The following is a 15,982-nucleotide window of genomic DNA, read 5'->3' as shown; positions in this document are numbered from 1 at the left end:
GGCAGCTGAAGGTGGAGGCACGTTGCAGCCACAGGAGTAAGATGCCAGAGAGGGCAGCTCAGATGAGGTAGTATATCCACATACGGACTGTGTTCTCTGGTGTGCCCGCAGTGTTTACATATGCAATGTGTAAATTACATTTTCATACGTATCTTTATGCTGAGTTAAACCCTTACTCATCCAAGTTAGAATGTCAGTCTCCAAGTGCCTGATCAAAAAGGAAGAGATATTTAAAATATCAATTAATTTATCAATATTTTAGCATAATCTCTTACTTGCATTGGATCTGGTTATCTAAATTGTAGTTTAATTCTAACAAGAAAACATTGTTTATAGGAAACATATAGTGAATAAATTCTTTTGCCCTTAGGTTTGTATTTTTTTTTGACTTGGATTTTAAGAACTGGGTTATATATGGTATTTTTATTGTATCTTGAATAACATCAATTTGCTCTTAATACTTAGTAATAATCATGTGCTTAATTTTGCTTTGTTACTTTTCCCAACCTACGTTTTGGTTCACAATTTATAAATGAGAACTAAATCAGAATTTTCTCACAAACAGAGTAAGAACTTGTCATTTCCACCAGGTAATCTCTACCATTAGGATATATGACAAATATGAAATATTTTTATTGCATCAATGACCCAAAGTAAAAGTTGTTTCAGGATGCAATACAATATTAACATTGTACCAATTTCTGGAACTCAAGCAAGAGAATATATTCAGGAATGGATACGATAACTTGACCACAATATAAATTAACTCTTTGTGTGTGTGTGGAAAATGTTAGAAGAAACAAGAATAATAAAAACCTAGGAAGAAAGTGATTAATATGGTTATATTCAAAGGATGTGGGAATAGTGATGAAAACACTGTACTATGGGATTTTCCCGGATAAACTTGAAGTGCCAGCTTCAGGATATGGTTGGTATTTTCATAGGGTTGTTTCCAAACACAACAATGCATTCAGTCAGCAAGAGTCCCAACTATTTTACTCAGACAAGTTATTGTCTTAGAGAACTGTCCTTTATTCGAAGTTTTATGTATTCCTATGATTTAGTAACAAATACACCTAGATGCACCTGCAAATGGGCTATTTATACTATGGTATAAACAAGCCTAGAACATGAAGTGTTGTCACAATTTTTAAGATTTGAACCTGTAAAATTATTCTGAACAAGCATAGGACTTTCAGGTTACTAATATCCTCAATTCAAGTGACAAAATTGAACTGCTTAGCTTTATATTTCTTTGATATGGTCCAAGTCAATAATTTCCAACCTTGTTTTTTTCACTCTGCAGGTTGTCTTCAGTTTTCTTATACAGTCTTTGGAAATATTAAAAACAAAAACAGAAGCAAAAACCTTTTAAAACCAACTGATTAGTCATCAAGCAACTAGTAAGTGTTTAATATGGAATTAGGCCCTGTGAGGACCAAAGGGACACCACTACCCATGGCCTCTGCACTTGGAGAGCTTGTAATTTTGTTGGGAAGATGATATAAAAACAAATCGTTTAAGAAGTTAAAACAAGAGAATATAATATAAATTTAATTATAACACATTATAATGCCAAATGTGTGTGTCTTCATGCCATTTCATACTTTGAAATTAAACAAAAAACACTTGGATGTGAGTGACAGGTTGTCATCATACTGTGATATGAAAACATAGCTTATTTGTTTTTCTTGTTCATCTTAACCCCAATCCATACTTTGTATATTTGAGATAATTACTTTAAAGTGAGATCTGTAAGGAAAACTGAAAGAAGTGGAAGCGAGCCTGGGCCTAATCTCTGTGTCTCTGAGCAGCTGTCCCCATGAGTGCTTCTGATCACCCATGTGTCCCTGCCTGGCCCACGTTGTCCTGGCCTTCTTGGAACAGCATGGTCGTGTTAACCCAATTTATGAGATCCAGCAACATCTGGTGGCGTTGGTATCCTTGTTCAGCTCTGATTGTCACTCCCTGTCACCAGATGAATTGTCCTGAGTGGTTGTTGAGGTGTGTGATAATAAAGCCTGCATTAGCGAACGTTGGTGTGGGGTGGGCAGAGGCATTCCTGGGCCTCCCCATGCAGCACAGCAAGAAAGGGGAGGTGGCAGGATGCACAAAAGTGCTGATGCCAGAAGGCCTGACACGCTGCAGGCGGTACGTGACATCTAGTGGCTTTTGGCTGTTCTTGGGTGTGATGTGTGTCAGAGTCATGATGGATGACTTTCAGCTCTTTCCCATTAAATCATATCGGTAAGAAATCCCCTCTTCCTCAAATGTCTTTTTGTTCCGCCACCCCTGAGCTGCAGATGGCATCTACCCACGCATCCCCATTGTGGGAAGCCTACAGAGGACTCTGCCATTCTTCTGGGGATCTTGCTCACGGTTGAATTGCTAGCATTCAATTACGACTCGAACTTATGGCTTTGGGCAGTTTAACCTCTTTTAACACAGAGTAATGGTAGTTTCTGTGGCCATTTAGGAATTTCCAGACTTACCACTTATTTATTTCATTAAGATCTGAAAGGAGAGAATCAGTGGATAAAATAAAGGCAATGGTTTTTATCTTCTCACTGCAGAATGAAACTATTCTTTACAAAGAAAAAAATATTCTCTTTGTGACTAAACCCATTTGTATACATACGTGAATGTATGTGTACAACACCATATGAAGTGATCTCTCAATTGCAAAATTCAGCCTAGGAATACTCGTATTAGGTGCAAAGGTTAAACATACATGAATTGATAGTAGGCCAAAGTAATAGCTTCTTCTTTCTTTTTCCCTTTAGCTCAGTGACATAGATTTTACATGTCTGATTTATGTAACAAATATTTTTTACTTAGGAAAAGCTGCAATAATGAGTAATGAGTAATGTGGAAAGGGGCAGACTGATATACAGCCTTCCCTGTTCCTTTCTTATGATTGTTCCAAGCATTATATAAGAGAGAATATACCAGCTGTAGTTATGGATAAATCAGTGAATGAACATAAGGATTTTTCTGAAGTAGGGAAAAAAATCAATATGTCATCTGGGTTGCTCCCAGGTTCAACATAACCTCCATGACATGTGCATTGTGTGGGTGGTCCAGAAAACTCAAATGGAATATTCCAGACTAATGTTCAAATATTTGTGGGTTGAAGTGACATTAGTTAGAGAGGGTAAGAGCCTGGAAAGCTCAGATTAATTTTAAATAATCAGTCTCAGACTCCAGGGAACAGGTAAATTGGGTTTAGAGGGTAGGATCAAGGCACACACCTTGATGATAATCAATGGAATGTTAGAATTCCCAGGAAGGGTTCCTTGTGTGAACAGATAAAGAATTTAATGACTCTTGGAAAAGTCAGTATCAGGAGGAACACTCAGTTAAAGAAAGAGATAAGAAAGCCATCAAAATAGGAAAGTTAATGAAAAAGAGACAGGAATTTGGTTAAATAGCTGAGGAAAAAGACGAAAAGAATCATGGATGTAATAAATACAAGGCTCTGGGCCATTGTCTGAGAAGACTAATGGTTTTTGAAGGCTGACCTAGTTAAATGATAATCCTTATCTACACCAAGTATGACGGGAAAATAATAATATCTAACACTTCAGCGCTTACTATGTGCCAGACACTCTTCTAAGTGTTCTGCATATATCAAGCAACCTTTTGAAAGGTAGCTACCCAATCTATTAATATATAATTTAATGTGGTGCCTTTTGTGGCCTCCCATGTATGTGCATTCTCCTATCCTAAGGCACTGTTTCCCAAATTACCAAATCTTATGATTCTCTGGGTGCTATTTAAAAATACAGGTTCCTAGGGCCCTCCCACAGAGGTCTAAGCTGGGCTAAGAGCCTTTACTTTTAATAAGTAACCAGATAATTTGTTTTATGCTCAGAACATTTTGGAAAACACTGAGTTAAGGAAAAATTAAAAGTTTTCTAGATTATTTGTTTACTTTTTAAGCTAATATTTCCACGTTCAGAAGTAAGCCTAGCAGAAATTTATACTTTACGTATATATTATTGGGCAGTGGACACAATACATATCTTTGAATGATTGTGTGAACACCTTGGATTATAGAATATTACTAAAGAAAGTTAGCCTGAAGTTCAAGGGTAGCTTGACAATGGATAAAGGAAATTTTCAAGTAAAAGTCTTGCCTGGTCTGTTTTAATTAGAATTCTTCAGAATAAATGGCTTATAATGAGGACATTGCTTGTTATGAAATGGCCTAATGACTGACTGTACAATGGGTCTTGTCAAAGTGAGTGGATCAAGCCTTGTTTCTGAGACCAAAATGGTGTCCAGTGCCTCTCTCTCATTTAACTACGAAACATCTAAAAGAGGATTTTGCATTCTAACAAGATGCCACACTACAATGCTTAGGCAAGCTCAAAGTCTTCTTTTCTATCAACTCTGAAGCATCTAGAATTCTGACTTGAATTAGCAGGACTCTATGAGTCAAAAAGACTAGAAAAGAGGAGTTTTTTTTCTTTTGAAATTCTGACTATAGCAATTCTCTTATTCAAAACAGTTACTTGAGCACTCTGCAAAAATCACCAGACGTCTGTCTAGTGTTACAGGAGAAAATGGGGGTATAAAGGTGATTGAAAATCCCTTCTTTTTTGTAAAGGCCATAACTTGTAAAAATCAAATAAGTTCCAAGGTAAAAATGTTATCAGCAGTGTGCTGGGCTCTCAGAAAATCCACACACAAAGGCAAATGCAGATGTGTGGGTCCATAGCGCCGCCAAACCATTTCTGGGCATCAGACTCCTAATCACGAGAGGGATGCAAGAGTGAAATAACGGTGTGGGGAATTACTTCATCCTGATAAAAGTTTGGGCTTTAGCCCAGTTACTAAATAATGTCTCCAAAAATCAAGCTGAATATTTATCAAACTTTAAATTTTCAATACACGAATTCGAAGCATCATTACAGTACATGGGTTATGAATATGTGATTGTCACCTAAGAAAAGTTGTGATTCGATTATCCTTAAAGAAAATATAAGCTTTATCTCTTGGTAAAAATGCTCTCATGAAATCAAAGGACAACTGGAGGGGAAGTGAGGGGACCGTCTAATACAGGGTTTCTCGACTTTGGCGCTGTTGATATTTTGGGTTGAATACTTCGTTTTGGGTGGGGAGTCTGACTTGTGCGTTGCAGGGTGTTAAGCAGCATTCCTGGTCTCTACTTACTAGATGCCTGTTGCACTCCCCACCCAACTGTGACAATCAAAAATATCTCCAAACATTGCCACATGTCTCCTGGTGAGGAATGGAGGATTATCCTCGGTTGAGAACTACTACTGTTGTGTAAGCATCCCTCAGAGGAATGCTATTCCATTTTACCAAACTGTTTTATTAGCTTCTCAAGAAAATGGTCCCAAGGGTGTTTGTAATCAATGGTAGTACAATAATGTTCTTTTTGGCTATGGAACAGTGTCCAATTTTTTTTTTTTTTCCTTATCCTGACATTTCTAAAATCCCTGAAAATGGATTCAGTAGAAGCCTCCAAAGCATCCTGCTCATAGCATGCGAATATAAATAGACGGATTGGGGAAAAGAGCATTTCCCTTAGAAATTCCAGATGTTGCAGGAAGTGGACTCACTCTTCAGTAGTCCACTCTTATCCTTCCAACAAATAGTAAAGGAATATTTGCTACTGGGAGGTGACTTCCCTTCTCTGGACACATTTTTATTTTGTTTGTTTTACCATACTTAGTGCTAAGAAGACATAAGCCTCAGTGTTTCTCTAGGTTTATTTATAATGTCTTGTATTCCCCTCCCACATATAGCCCCTTGCGTGATCCACTCTACAGTAGTTTTCTTCTACTTCACAGTGCAATGAAAATCTCTGTGGCAAGAAATCCTATGTCCTTGAATAGCGCTTTGTTTTACGTAGGTGGAGGCTGCATTTTGCTTGCAGGTGAAGTAAGCCCAGGAAACTAGCCTATCAAACATGTAAAGAACTTCGGTCACAATAAAAGTCAGATAATATTCAGGATCTAGAATGATAGGAAAATACTGCTCTCCATAATAACCCTACAATATAATAAATAGCCTCAAAATGAATTCTGGTACATTTGTGGAGGACATTAGCCTCATAGAAATAGATTGCCCCAAATTCGTATTATTTTTCAAAAAAGTATTTTCAATTAGTATATCTATATTCTAAGGGCAAAAATGTGCATATCTGTTAATGTACATATTTATAGCTAAATATCATTAGGAAGCACATTGCTTCCTAAATGTTTTTTGCTGCAGAGAACAAGTTAGCACTTTCAGTGCTAACCTATTTGATCAAACTTTACCTTGAATCATAAATTTGTCTTCCCCCTAGTAGGCTAAATAGAATTATGGATTTTTTTTTCAATTTTATTTATTTATTTATTTATTTTTTTGGTTGCATTAGGTCTTCGTTGCTGCACGCAGGCTTTCTCTAGTTGTGGTGAGCCAGGGTTACTCTTCGTTGCAGTGCGTGGGCATCTCATTGCGGTGGCTTCTCTTGTTGCAGAGCATGGGCTCTAGGTGCAGGGGCTTCAGTAGTTGTGGCACATGAGCTCAGTAGTTGTGGCTCATGGGCTCTAGAGCACAGGCTCAGTAGTTGTGGCGCACAGGCTTAGTTGCTCCACAGCATGTGGGATCTTCCCAGACCAGGGATCAAACCCGTGTCCCCTGCATTGACAGGCGGATCCTTAACCACTGTGCCACCAAGGAAGTCCCAAATCATGGATTATTAATTTGCTTTTTCTCCTCTTTCTGAAGGTATGAGCTTGCATTTCTGATAACCGTCTGCTCTCACGTGTTCCCTGTCTCGTTCTGTGTCACACGCCCTTTCCCTCTCCCTCTCTCCCCTGCACCCTGTTACTGTAGAATGGTAGAAAAGAGTTGAGTTCATTGGCTTGAATGAGATGAAAGTTCTATAAGGTCAGAGGCAGAGACATTTTTAAAAGACCGAATTACTTAAAATTACGTGCATGCAATAGGACTCTCTAAAAGATCGTCTAAGAGTCCCAAGATTTTTTTTTTCCCAAGAAATCAGCAGTTGTTATTTAGCGCAGAGTACTACTTAATATTCACTTCAATCAATGTCCCATCTCTAATGATTGCTTCTCTGAGTGGCATCCACCCAGGGCTCCAGTGATAAATATTTAATAAAGGGAACTCCCTCTACTTTTTTTTCTTTTTCCCTTATGCATTAAATTAATTACATGATTTTAACAAGCAAAGCTGCTCTCTCAAGTGGTACTATGTCAATATTTCACAATCTTGAAAACCCTCTCTGTACCTCGTTGTTTTACAGTGAAACATTTTTAAAGATTAAAGTTTTGGGGGTGGATTTGGGCAGGAAAAAATACTATAAAATTTTGACGCTTAGCCCACAAAGTGGAAATGTTCTAATGTGCTTCCCTTCTTCAGAGTTGGTGGGCATTGTTCCATATTTGGTCATTTCAACAGTATGGCATAGAAATTTTGCTTCCTGCAAAGGGGAAAATAAAGACATTTTACTGGCTTTGTGGAGCGCTTGATTTCCCAGAGACTTTTTTCTCCTTTTCTTCTTTTTCTTTTTTTTTTGGTAGAATTCTCTGTGTGCTGAAGACATTCTGTTCTGGTGAGCTCTGCACTTCTTATTCATGGCAATTACGTTCACATCTTTGATCTTGGATGAGATCTCTTGTGCATATTTTGTTCTATTTATGTCTTTGATCTGGTTTCTTGTGATTTTTTTTAAGGTTGTGTTTTTACTCGAAAGAGATTCAGCCTACAATATCTAAAAAGTAAAAAGAGGTGAAATTTATTTTATCCATTTATTTTATCCATTTATGACATTGTCTTTTCAGGCATACGGATCAATTAGACTGTCTCTGCACCTCCTCAGTGCCTTCTTCCAATATACTGATAATTTGTGTTTTTCAGCTGTCATAACAGTGGAAATCTCAACGATCAGATGGACTGCAACATGGTTGATCAAATTCAGCTCTACAGTTTTGCAATCTTGTTATTCCACTTGTCATAAAAGAATCAAATTGATCTTCCAATGATATGGACGGTGATATAGCTGGAGAATAGTAAGAGAATACATTCATAGAATTCCTGCTTATGGATGGCTTAAGGAGTCTTATTTATTTGTTATTACCATGATCATTTTATTTAATATGAATTTATTTTCTTGTTTATATAACATATCATTTACACTCAGGTTTCAAGAATTCACCCACGTAGCTTCAAGGTGATATGTAAGGGGAGATTAGGTAATCAGATAACAGCTAGCGGTCTCGCTGTAGTGATGGCAAAGTGTTATGAATAAGGGAGCCGCACGGGACCTAGGAATGTACATGACAAAAATTGGTCACCATGGCAACATTTGAGCAGTGGGAGACAGGAGCTGAACTGAGCAACACAGAACTGCAGTGGCCTGATTGAAAAGAACTGCCTATAATTTAGCTTGACTGACTCATTATGTAATATGTTTTTTGTACTATGCAAATGACTATAGAAATGTGAGAATCCAAAAGAGTCTATAAATTTAGACTGCAATAAAAAACATACACCTTTCTTTGGAAGTAAGATTAGAAATTCCAATTTGTAGCAAGCAAGCCAGAGGGTTTTTTGTTCCTAATGATCTTAGACTGTAAGCATTATCACAGGTATTTCTCTATAAAGCCACGTCTATAAACAGGATTTCCATATCTTAGAGGCTTATTTATGCAAACACTAAATATCATTTTATAAAAGCAAGTAAAACCAGAATTAGAAGGCATAGAAAAGTGGCACAAATACAAGAAATTGCTAAGCTGAATAGCTCCATGGTGAGCTTCCTCATAGAAAATATAGTTCAATACAATTTTCCTTTTAATTTCTTTCTAGCAAGTGTTTGCTCCTTGAATTATGTGGATAATTGTCCTTATTTTCCTTTTTAATTCATTCGTGTGGCACAGAATTAGTTACAGAGATGTAAGCGATCTCAAACATCTTTGTGACCTGGTAAACAAAAGCTGACTGGTGTTTTACAGTTTTATATTTACATAAGCTAAGGGACCTCTAACGTGTGTGGATAAGGACAGCTCAAATATAACCTATTCAAAACGTTTTAGGAACAACGATACCTCAGTCTCTATACATCTTCTAAACATGAAGTCTATTCCTGAGATCCAGCAGTGTTGAGCATACAAGCACTTTATATATCATTTAAACAGAATGATGGAGAATCATATAGTTTAATGGCAATATCTCTGCTAAGCTGTGCATGTGGTAATAATAATAAACTTATTAGTAGCTATAGAAATAGACCTTAAATTTACTGAGTATTATGGATATGCCAGGTGCTCTGTTGCCTCATTTAATTCTCCTAAGATTGCTGCAAGTTAGAAAAAAACATTCCCCAGTTTTGAGACTGAGGCTTAGAGAGCTAAAGTAATTTGCCCAAAGTTACACAGATAGTAAATTTCCCTGATTAGAACCTAGGGCCATCTGGTTCCCAAACCTTATTTTCTAAGCATGGTTCCTTTTTGCCACGTATTCAGATTACTTCTTAATAAGGCCTTTCTTCTCTATTCTTATTACTAGCACTTTTCTCTGCTCAGATCATCTCTTATCAATTAATTTCAGCCCTTCCTTGATGAGTCCTGACTTCCAGTCCTACCCAGACACTGGAAACTTAACTTCTTTGCTTTGTAATCTAACACTCACAAACTTGCCTCATAAATTTTCTAATTGTAAAGTTTTCTTCCCTTATGATAATGTATCACTTAGCCTTTCCTTCTATTTTATGTGGCCAAACTAGATTAGGAAGAAGAATTTGTCTTTGTTTAAGTCTTGAATGTCCTCATTCAAGTAATGTTTGTGTATAGATATCGTGAAGGGATCAGGAAGTAAAAAAGAAGAACTGGCTAGGATTTACTAGAACTCAAAACTGACTTAGGCTGGAAGCAATGAGTCAGGGGGTTTCTGTATTCTTGGTTCTGGCTCCTGTCACTCAACATTATATTTGTGATTATTCTTCCATGTTGCACTGTGTAGCAGTAGTTTGTTATGTGCCATTTCTGTATGGTATTCCACTGTATGATCATTCTACAATTTATGTATCTTGTTTGTTTCCAGTTTGGGGCTAGTATGAATATTCTAGTATGTATCTTTTGAGAAATATATGCACACGTTTCTTTAGGTGCTACAGTTGGTGGGACATGGGAGAGGCATCTGATTAACTCTTGGCAGTAAATACTACCTTAGTGTTTTCAAACATGATTGTACCATTTACCTTACCACCAGCAAACAACATAGGAAAATTCCACTTGTTTTACATCTTCACCAGCACTTGGTGTTGTCAAAGGTTTTAATTTTAGCCATTCAGAAGTTGTGAGGTGGTATTGTTTTTGATCACTGAGACTAAGCATCCTTTCACATGTATGTGGTCCGTATGGATATCTTCTTTTATAAGGCACCTTTTCAAGTATCTTGCCCATTTTTTAATTTGGTCATCTGTCTTTCCCTTATTGATTTTTAGAAGTGTTCATTTTAAGTCATAAATCAATGCATTGATAAATTATATACATGGGAAACTGTTCACTCTTTTTCTCTTCTTTCCAGATCTTTATCTATTTTCTTCTTTTATGGCATTTGAGTATTAGTTAAAATACAATCTAGTCTACCATTATAAAAATCCCAAAATGCAGTGGCTTAAATAAGGTAGAAATTATATCTTTCTCAGGTAACAGTCTAAATAGCTCAAGATGTTGAGAAGCTCAGCTGTGTTGGGGACCAAGTCTCCATAGAAATATCTGAAATCTTGAAGGTATGGCTTTTGTCCTGAAGGTAGATTCATCACCATTTTCATGCTTAGACTCCGGGGTAAAAGGAAGAGGGGCATGCTTCTTCTCCTTTATGGATAGGGCTCAAAGATTACACACCTCAGCTCATATCTCATTTTCCAGATTCTAGCTTTATGGCCAAACCTCCCCACTAGGATAAAGGCTGGAAAATATACTCTTATAATCTGATGCTGGTTTTACCTCTCTAAAGCCTCTATTCTGTGGAATAAGGGGAGAAAGAATATTGTTGGTTGATTGCAGTCTTTGCCATCACTCAATTGCCAGGTCTCTAATCCCTGAATTTAGAGATAGAAAGATTTCTCAAGTAGGCACCTCCAGTGTGTTTCTTTCAGATTACAAGACTGGGATCTGAAAAGTACATGATACCCGCCCCCTCCCCCCGCCCCCCCAGGTAGTAGTCCCCAACAGGGATAGCATTTCAAAATTTTCCCCTAGTAGGTAAGAGTTTACATAAAATTTTCACATGGAAACAAATTTAGATATATTTAGATTGTCAATTAAGGTCACATCATTTATAAACCAGTGAGTGTCAGTGTTTGGTGGTTTGTACTAGTTTTTTTTTTTGGTTGCGTTAGGTCTTCGCTGCTGCGCGCAGGTTTTCTCTAGTTGCAGCGAGTGGGGGCTACTCTTCATTGCGGTGCGCGGGCTTCTCATTGCGGTGGCTTCTCTTGCTGTAGAGCATGGGCTCAGTAGTTGTGGCACACAGGCTTAGTTGCTCCGCGGCATGTGGGATCTTCCCGAACCAGGGATCAAACCGTGTCCCCTGCATTGGCAGGTGGATTCTTAACTGCTGTGTCACCAGGGAAGTCCCTGTGCTAGTTGTTTTTTTTGTTTGTTTGTTTTTTTAATTTTTTAAATTTATTTTTTGGCTGTGTTGGGTCTTCGTTTCTGTGCGAGGGCTTTCTCTAGTTGCGGCAAGCGGGGGCCACTCTTCGTCGCAGTGCGCGGGCCTCTCACTATCGCGGCCTATCTTGTTGCGGGGCACAGGCTCCAGACGCGCAGGCTCAGTAGTTGTGGCTCACGGGCCCAGTTGCTCCGCGGCATGTGGGATCTTCCCAGACCAGGGCTCGAACCCGTGTCCCCTGCATTGGCAGGCAGATTCTCAACCACTGCGCCACCAGGGAAGCCCCCTGTACTAGTTTTTTAGGGCTGCTGTAACTGGTACCACAGACTAGGTGGCTTAAACCTCAGAAGTTTATTTTCTCACAATTCTGGAGCCTAGAAGTCTAAGATTAAGGTGTCAGCCAAATTGTTTTCTTCTGAGGTCTGTCTTCTTGGCTTGTAGATGGTGGACATCTTCTCCCTGTGTCTTCACATGGTCTTTTCTCTATATGTATCTGTGCCTTAATCATTTCTTCTTATAAGGACACCAGTCATACAAAATTAGGACCCACCTTAGTGACCTAATTTAACTTAATTACCTCTTTAAAACTCTGTCTCTAAATGCAGTCACATTTTGAGGTATAAGTGGTTAGGGTTTTAATATATGAATTTGGAGAGTGACATAATTCAGCCCATAACAGGTGTGGAAAGGATTTTAGTAGATTATGGTGGTGTAACTATCTACACAAATAAATCTTAACCAAAGAAAAAGAAAGTTTTGTGAGATTTTTGTGAGACTTTTCAGGCTAGCAATTTTCAACTGTGTTATTTTGACAATTTCTAAAGTTTCCAGAGAGAGACATCAGCAAGATGACCAAATAAGACATCCCTCACTTGTATCCCCCCATCCAAACAATTTGGCATCTGTCCATAGACAATGGTGCCTTTGTGGGAGCTCAGAGCTCCAGGTAAGAGTGAGATCTGGTGTAGCCATGAATGAGGAGAGCAGTTTTGAGAAGACAGGCCCACACCAAGCAGCTGACCTGCCAACTGTGGTCCCAGCTGTAGACCTGAAAACAGCTCTCTGCCTCTGAGGGTTCAGTTACAGGCCCTTTTGGCTTTGGTCTGTCACCAGCACCATATGCCTGGGACCCAGGAGGAGTCTCCACCCACCCATGTGTCAGGTAATAGGCATGCAGACCTCGGTCCTGGCTGTGGACACAGAAGTGCCTCATGAACTGGCTCCAGTCCCTCTCCCCTCTGGGACCCCCTGGAGAACACCGTCTCAGACAATCATCCACGAATGAGAGAGCCTTTGTGGAAGTCTCTTCCAGCAGAGAAGTCCTAGCACCGTGTTGTGGAAAAAATCAAGATGGGATGCATTAGGCAGCGTGAGAGGAACAGTTTGACTTAACCTGCATCACCCTTTCCCCAAGGTGGCACAGCTCAGTGCCAAGAGAGCTTTTCTTGGCCCGTGATTTCTCCTGGGAGCAGGGAAGTGATACTGTGTGAGTAAGCGCCTGGCTTCCCCATCTTTGTCAGACACTGCCAGAAAGGCCCATTTCCCTCTTGCCACATCCAGAGTACTGTGCTGCATGCCTGGGGGCATGAGTGGTAGGAGAACAGCAGCCATGGCTCAAAACAGAACATATCAAGTGGACGACGTAGATCCCACTAAACACATCAGAGACTCAATGGGGAGGCCTGCCCACGAGCCACTGGGGACACTTTGCTTACAGATCTCCCCAGCTGATCCATGGGCATCTCCAGCACTCCTCACACTTTACCCATACACCTCTGCACCATGGTTGACCTCTTGTGCATGTTCCAGATGGTGGCAAGAGCAAGCTGTTGCAGATAGCTGGTAAGCATGTACAGAAAGCTGGCCCAAATATGCAGGCCTGGAAGAGACCACTCTTGGGAAAGCAAAAGAGAGGTTTCAGCACATGGCCTGGCTCTGCAGGATCTAGAGAATACAAACAAGCTCAAGATTTCTGCTGCAAGAGGGAGCAAGAAGTGAGGAGCAGGCGTATCCATAGAAAGTCTGAGAAAGCCTCAGAATACCTAGCAGAGCTGATGGAAGGTATCTCTTGCCTGAAGTCAGTCAGTAAAGACTGCAGGATGTGACTGCTACTTTAAATGTGAAGACAATAATGCAAGACTTTAATAAACATGAAAAATCAATGCAATACTATGAAGGGAACACAGTAATTTCTAGTAACCTACCCTAAAGGCATGGAGATCTGTGTTTTACCTCACAAGGAATTCAAAATAGTTCTTTTAAGGAAACTCAGTGAGTTACTAGAAAACACAGAAAGACAATTCAATGAAATAAGGAAAACAACACACACAAAAAATATAAAGTTTAACAAAGAGATAGAAATTGTAAAAAAGATCCAAACTGAAATTCTGGAGCTGAAGAATACAATGAATGAAAAAAAAAAAAAAAAAAAGAAAAACAGAGAAAATCAATAACAGAATGGATCAAGCAGAAGAAAGAATATGTGAATTGAAAGACAGTACATTTAAAATTATCCAGTCAGAGGAGAACAAAGAAAAAGATTGAAAAGGAATGAATAAAGCCTACTTGATCTGTGGGATACCACTAAAAGAAACAATCTGTGGTTGATGGAGTTCCAGAAGGAGAAGAGAGGGAGAAGGGGGCATAAAGCTTATTTAAAGAAATCATGGCTGGGAATTCCCAAATCTGGGAAGAGATTTGAACATTCAAGTTCATGTAGCTCATAGGTCCCCAAACAAACTCAACTTAAAAATGTCTTCTCCAAGACATGTTATAATAAATAAAAAATATAATAAAATACAATAAGTAAAAATCCAAGAAACATTATAATAATAATAAAAAAAAAAACAAAGAGGGAATCTTAAAAGCAGCAAGAGAAAAGAAGTTTGCAATTTACAAGGGAACCCCCATCAAACTATAAGTGAATTTCTCAGTAGAAACCTTACCAGCCAAGAGGTAAGAATAATATATTCCAAGTGCTGAAAGAAAAAAAAATTGCCTACCAAAAATACTCTATGCAACAAAGTTGTCCTTCTGAAATGAGGGAGAGATAAAGACTTCCCCAGACAAACAAAAGCTGAGGGAGTTCATCACTACTAGACCTGACTTATAAGAAATGCTGAAAAGAATCTTCAAGCTGAAATAAAAGGATACTAATTAGTAACATGAAAACATACAACACAGTGATAAAAGTGAGTATATAGTCAAATTCAGAATACTTTAAAACTGTAATATGGTGATGTGTTAACCACTTAACTCTAGTATAAATGCTAAAGGACAAAAGTATTAAAAATAATTGTAGCTACAATAATTTTTAAAATAAATAATAGTATAAAAAAAGTAGGGGCTTCCCTGGTGGCGCAGTGGTTGAGAATCTGCCTGCCAATGCAGGGGACACAGGTTCGAGCCCTGGTCTGGGAAGATCCCACATGCCGCGGAGCAACTAAGCCCGTGAGCCACAACTACTGAGCCTGAGCGTCTGGAGCCTGTGCTCCACAACGGGACAGGCCGCGACAGTGAGAGGCCCATGAACCGCGATGAAGAGTGGCCCCCGCTTGCCGCAACTAGAGAAAGCCCTCGCACAGAAACGAAGACCCAAAACAGCCAAAAATAAATAAATAAATTTAAAAAAAAAGTAAACTATTTCATTAAATATATAAAAGAGGAGATTAAAAGGGTAGAGGTTTTTCATTTTTTTTCTTTTTTTATATGATCAAAGTTGTTATCAGCATAAAATAGATAGCTATATCTATAAGATGTTTTAAGCCCCGTGGTAACCACAAAGGAAAAACCTTCAGTAGATACACAAAAGATAAAAAGAAGGAAATCAAAGCATACTCCTATTCAAAATTATCAATTCACAAAGAAAGACAGAAATACAGGAAGAAAGGAATATGGGCCAGAAAACAATAAGATGACATTAGTAAGCCCTCACCTATCAATAACTACTCTAAATGTAAATGGATTAAATTCTCCAATAAAAAGGCACAGAATAGCTGAATGGAAAAAAAAAAGATGAGACCTGACTATACACTGCCTACAGGAGACTCACTTTAGCTTCAAGGATACATACCAGCTCAAAATGAAGAGCTAGAAGAAGATATTACATGCAAGTGGAAACCAAAAGGCAGCAAAGGTAATTATGCTTATAGCAAATAAAATAGAATTTGACTCCAAAGCTGTAACAAGAGATAAAGAGGGCCATTATATAATGATAAAGGTTTACACTCATCAAGAGAACATAACAATCATAAGTAGATATGCACTGAACATGGGAGCATTCCAAATATATTAAGCAAATACTAACAGATCTGAAGTGAAAAATAGA

General features: G+C 38.5%; 1 long non-coding RNA gene across 1 annotated transcript; it reads left to right on the top strand.

Moving 5' to 3' along the window:
* Positions 1–3,657: 3,657 nt before the first annotated feature.
* LOC309630966 lies at positions 3,658–14,092 on the top strand. Its single transcript, XR_014245982.1, has 2 exons — positions 3,658–11,617; positions 11,938–14,092. It is a non-coding gene; the product is annotated as an uncharacterized lncRNA (long non-coding RNA).
* The last annotated feature ends 1,890 nt before the right edge of the window (positions 14,093–15,982 follow it).

Source organism: Balaenoptera borealis (genome assembly GCF_965194805.1).
Source record: "Balaenoptera borealis genome assembly, chromosome: 6".
Classification (NCBI taxonomy): domain Eukaryota; kingdom Metazoa; phylum Chordata; class Mammalia; order Artiodactyla; family Balaenopteridae; genus Balaenoptera; species Balaenoptera borealis.
Note: the sequence above shows the minus strand (reverse complement) of the source record. Positions and strands in the feature narration are given on the sequence as shown.